We start from the raw sequence: 5,957 nt of genomic DNA, 5'->3' as shown, positions 1-5,957 counted from the left end.
GTGAATCAGTTGCTTCTGATAGTTTAGGGAAGCTCTGACACTCCTGACACTACCAGAGAGAAGAACAAGCCGCTCCAAGGGTAGGAATGAGGTCAAGGGGAAGGGATATATATATTGGTATTGATATTCCAAAATTATCTGAGGGGTTGCTTGAAAAAAACAAGACATTCAGAATAAGCCAGGCCTTTGATATTTAGCAGTGGGGCGTGGTCTATGAAACCACCTTATTTCGCATTCATAGCCCTCAAATGGGCATGGAATTTCTAATACTAACATAAATCAATGGATCTATAAGAAAGTAGATACATTTAAATCTGACTAAGATGGTTTTAATGGTTGTAAACTAGCCTTTGTCATAATTTGAATATACTTGCCAGTAGAATTTACGGTTATCAGCAGCACAAAGTCTGTGAGAGGAAACTATCTAGGATTGGTAGAGATCCAGGTATTTAAGATCAAGGACCTGGCACCAGGTGCGGTGGCTCACGCCTGTAATCCCAGCACTTTGGGAGGCTGAGGCAGGCAGATCACTTGAGGTCAGGAGTTCAAGACCAGCCTGGCCAACATGGTGAAACCCTGTCTCTACTAAAACTACAAAAATTAACTGGGTGTGCTGGTGGGTGCCTGTAATTCCAGCTACTCGGGAGGCTGAGGCAGGAGAATCGCTTGAACCCGGGAGGCGGAGGTTGCAGTGAGCCAAGATCATGCCACTGCACTCCAGCCTAGGCAACAGAGCAAGACTCAGTCTCAAAACAAAACAAAACAAAATTAAATTAAATAAATAAATAAGGACCTGGGAACCAACTCATCTATATAGTTTGGCTTGAGGTGGTGGTGGAAGAGCAAGAAGGTGGTCATTCACTTAGAAAGGCTTAGCAGGCTCTGCTGTTGTGTAGGCTGTAGCTGGTGCCAAAGTATCCAGTCAGGCAGGTGGGTCAAGGCACAGAGGGATCCAGGCAATAAATATCTGATGAACCTTGAAAATATTATGCTAAGCGAAAGAATCCAGTCACAAAAAGCCACATATTGTATGATTTCATTTACATGAAATGTCCAGAACAGGCACATCCACAGAGACAAAAATAGATTAGTGATTCCTAGGGAGTTAGAGAAGGGGTAATTGGAAATAACTACCATGGGTATGAGGTTTTTTTCTCAGGTAATAGAAAATGCTTGGAATTATAGCATTAAGGAGTGGTGATGGTTGCACAACTTTGTGAATACACTCAAAACTACTGAATTGTACACTTGGAAAGTGTTATGTGAATTATATCTCAATTTTTAAAGAATATACTGTGAGCAGGCATGAGAAACAGAGATAGTTTCCTTCCAGAGCTTACTGCCTATTATAAATGATAAATTCAGGATTCCTCTATTATAATGTACCCTACTACATATGCAGGTATCTTCTGCCCTTCTTTGCATCACACTATGGGAAGAGGAGCTCAGGGAACTGGTACAAATGCTGACAGTCTGGCTACTGCCGTTGCTCGTATTAGTAAACTATTCTTCATCTCTGACCCTAGAGTCTTGTGTATTCTGCCAGCATCTATATGGCTGACTAACTTATTAACTTGTACATAGTATAAAATCTCAGACCCTTCAAAGTTCCTGACAAGGACCGTAAAAATAATTTAGTTCAAATTTCTCATTTGAAAAATTTTAAAGCTAAATCACAGTTGTGTATTTAATTTCATGAAAGCTGAGATAAGAAGAAATCTATACGAAGCAAAAGCTGGTTTCTTTATGAAATAGATTTTGTAAGCATTTGTCATGCCATATTTCTCTTTATTTGTTATACACATATTAGAGGACCATTTTGAATACACAACTGCAAAGAGGAGTCTCTGACTTTTTCTTGGTGATATTTGCTGACTTTATGTTTCTAATAGCATCTTTGAAAGACTAAAGAAAAGAGATCTAAAATGAAGAGTCACTGGTGTATGTAGGGACTGGTGATCATTTTATTCTTGGTTATCAGGAAAAATGGTGGTATTATGAAAAATAATTTTAGAATGGACTGGATGCTTCTTGAAGTGTATCATAATTTCAGAATAACTTTTATAAGATAGATATCTGCTATCTAAGTGATATAGTACTTCATTATAAATTGGGTTATCTCACCACTTTTTTACTCTGGTTCTTATGTATTATTAGGGATTGTTCTAGAACTTTGCAAACAATTCTGTATAGTTGAACTGCTCTTAGATTTCTGAGTTATTGTATATAGCATTGTTGTTAATGATTACTTAGTTTATAGTATCCTATCAAGACTGATTTTTAATTTGAATAACATAGTCTGCAAGGTCATGACCATTTTATAATGACAAAATTCACATATTTCTACTGAATTTTTTGACAAATATAAACAACATTTTATAAATAATTTTTAAAGATATCTACATCAACTGGGTTTAAGACTTCAGGCAAAAAACTAAACAAATGGTCATGACCATTTTATAATGACAAAATTCATGTATTTCTACTGAATTTTTTGACAAATATAAACAACATTTTATAAAATGTTTTTAAAGATATCTACATCAACTGGGTTTTAAGACTTCAGGCAAAAAACTAAACAAATGAGTACATTAAGTCTTAAAAATAATAAGCTCCAATACTTTATGCAGTAGTGTTAATTAAGCAATATTCTGGGGCTTAATATATTCCTTTATTACCTTGGTTGCATCACCATGGGTCTAGCTGAATTTGTTCCTTCAACATTGCATTTCTTCTTTAATAATACTTAGCACATTTTAGTGTATTTGTTGTTTATGGTATTTCTCCTTCTCTAGAGTGCAAACTTCTCAAGGGCAGGAAATGTATTTCTTTGTCTTTCCAGCCTGAGCACCTAAACCAGTACCTGGAACAGGGTAGATATTAAGCAAGTAGATGTTGATTCTCCAGGTAGATAAGATATTTAGAAAAGTAACTCATAGTTACTGATTTTTAAATGTTGGTATGGTTTGGCTCTGTATCCCCACCCAAATCTCATGTTGAATTATAATTCCCAATGTCGGGGGAGGGGCCTGATGAGAGGTGATTGGATCATGGGGATGAATTTCCCCCTTGCTGTACTCATGAGTGAGTTATCACGAGATCTTGTCATTTGAAAGTGTGTGGCACTCTCTCTCCTGCCACCATGTTAAGACATGCTTGCTTCCCCTTTGCCCTTCCACCATGATTGTAAGTTTCCTGAGGCCTCCCCAGCCATGCTTCCTGTACAGCCTGCACAACTGTGAGCCAATTAAACCTCTTTTCTTCATAAATTAGCCAGTCTCAGGTAGTTCTTTATAACAGTGTGAGAATGGAGTAATACAAATATATACTAGATGATATATACTTACGGGAAACGTTCTTTGTATTCATGTATTTGGAAACCTGAAATAATCACTGTTTTGGGCCGAACTGTGCCCCCCAAAATGGATATGTTGAAGTCCTAACCCCCATATCTCAGAATATGACTGTATTTGGAGATAAGGTAAAGAGGTAATTAAGTTAAAATGAGGTCATTAGAGTGGGCCCTAATCCAATATGACTGTTATTCTAATAAGAGGCAGTTAGGACACAGACACACAAAGGAAAACCAAGTGAAGACACAGGAAGGAGACGGCCATCTGCAAGCCAATGAGAGAGGCCTCAGAAGAAACCAACCCTGCTGATGCCTGGACTTCAGACTGACTTCTAGCCTCCAGAATTGTGAGAAAATTAATTTATGTTGCTTAAGCCACACAGTCTGTGGTACTTTGTTATAACTGTCTTAGCAACTAATACAATAGCTAGCAAACTAATAAAATCACTAAAAGATTGTTTTGGTAAGCGTAGAATTGAAAAAATTCTCATGCTCCTATGGGAATATTTATGTATACTATATTAGAGTCTCTTCCCCTGTACAGAAAATATAACACTATAGTGACCCAGCGTCTTTCTTTTCTTTAGTGTCTTTCCTTAAGACAAATTTGTGCACATACTGACAGTTCCTTATTCACAGAGTCTCACTCTGTCTCCCCGACAGGAGTACAGTGGTGCCATCACAGCACACTACGGCCTTGATCTTCCAGGATCCAGCCCACCTCAGCCTCCTGAATAGCTGGGGCTATAGGTGCACACCACCACGTCCAGCTAATTTTTAAAAATTTTCTATAGAGATGGGAGTCTCACTATGTTGCCAGGGCTGGACTAGGCTCAAGTGATCCTCCTGCCTCAGCCTCCCAAAGTGCTAGGATTATAGCTATGAGCCACCACACTACCTCCACACCCCTTTTAACATCATAATCTCTCAGCTCCTGAGTAGAATCACAGTAAAAATGACAGTTTATTTCCCCATCATATCTCTAATACTTTTTTTTTTTTTTTTGAAATGGAGTCTCGCTCTGTTGCCAGGCTGGAGTGCAATGGTGTGGTCTAGGCTCACTGCAACCTCCGCCTCCTGGGTTCAAGCAATTCTCCTGCCTCAGCCTCCCGAGTAGCTGGGACTACAGGCATGTGCGACCACACCCAGCTAATTTTTGTATTTTTAGTAGAGACGGGATTTCACTATGTTGGCCAGGCTGTTCTCCAACTCCTGACCTTGTGATCTGCCCGCCTCGGCCTCCCAAAGTGCTAGGATTACAGGTGTGAGCCATCGCTCCCAGTCACCTCTAATACTTTCTAAAGCATCTTCTAATTTCTCTTTAGCGACTATAATTTGCTTCTTCAGCATTATTAATTTACTAGCACAATATGTGGGACAGGAACCTTATCTTAAAAAACTATGAATGATAAGGCCAGGTGTGGTGGCTCATGCCTGTAATCCCAGCACTTTGGGAGGCCGAGGCGGGTGGATCACGAGGTCAGATGTTCGAGACCATCCTGGCCAACACAGTGAAACCCTGTCTCTACTAAAAATACAAAAAATTAGCCAGGAGTGGTGGCGGATGCTTCTAATCCCAGCTACTCAGGAGGCTGAGGCAAGAGAATGGCGTGAATCCAGGAGGCAGAGGTTGTAGTGAGCCGAGATCGCACCACTGCACTCCAGCCCAGGCGACAGTGAGAGACTCCGTCTCAAACAAACAAAAAACTATGAATGATCAACAGAATTAATTAATACACAAAAAGAAGAGCTAGTTCTTTTAAGAAATCTTATTATTATTCATATTTAATTTTGATATTAGAATTGACTTAATTTTATCACAAGAAGGGTCTGGTATCATATTCTTTTCAAAGGAGGCAATTGTTTTTTATGGTTTTTTTTTTCTGGAAAAGTTACAAGGAATGACTAGGAAAATTAACAGTTTTTCTGAAAACAAAATAATATGTTACAATCTTTTGAAGTCCAATAGCTTATTCCTAATAAGATATATCCAACTCCAGAGAGCCATGTAAATAGCTCCTTTAACATAATAATGAAACATATTAGCAGATTTATCAGAAGAAGAACATTTCTAGCCATAGCAGAATATTCATAAGCTATCAAATTTAGTTTGAGAGTACAGGCCTGGGATTCCATAAAGACATGGCGAATTAATTCCCAAGAGAAATCTAGTTTGGGATGTACTTCAAATGATTTATTTCCAAACTTATAGTTATCTATCTTTTTTATGAGGACATAGAAACGTTTTCTGACTTAAGAGTAGACAGTAACTTGACTCGAGGTTTCCTCCTTTTAGAGTAAAAATTATGGGAAACATGGACAACGTTTATCAATTAATTATCGATCAAATAAAAGACTATAAGCATTCAGTGACTTCAGGTACCATCAGTTGATTAGGAAGGGCTGAGTGTAAAGTGCCAGATAACCAGCTGAAAAGTGAAAACAAAATCAGGATAATTCATGGGTGCATTGTTGTTTTTGGTGTTTTTTTAATGACCACATCCAGTCAATCAAATCGTTTATTTCTTTTTCATCAAGGTGACTATTTGTGCTGTCTGGTTGACTTGGGACCAGCTCAGGAGAAAACTACTCCACTTTTAGTCTT

The sequence above is a fragment of the Pan paniscus genome, chromosome X, assembly GCF_029289425.2.
Source record: "Pan paniscus chromosome X, NHGRI_mPanPan1-v2.0_pri, whole genome shotgun sequence".
NCBI lineage: Eukaryota > Metazoa > Chordata > Mammalia > Primates > Hominidae > Pan > Pan paniscus.
The sequence above is the reverse complement of the archived record's forward strand: the minus strand, read 5'-3'. Positions refer to the sequence as shown.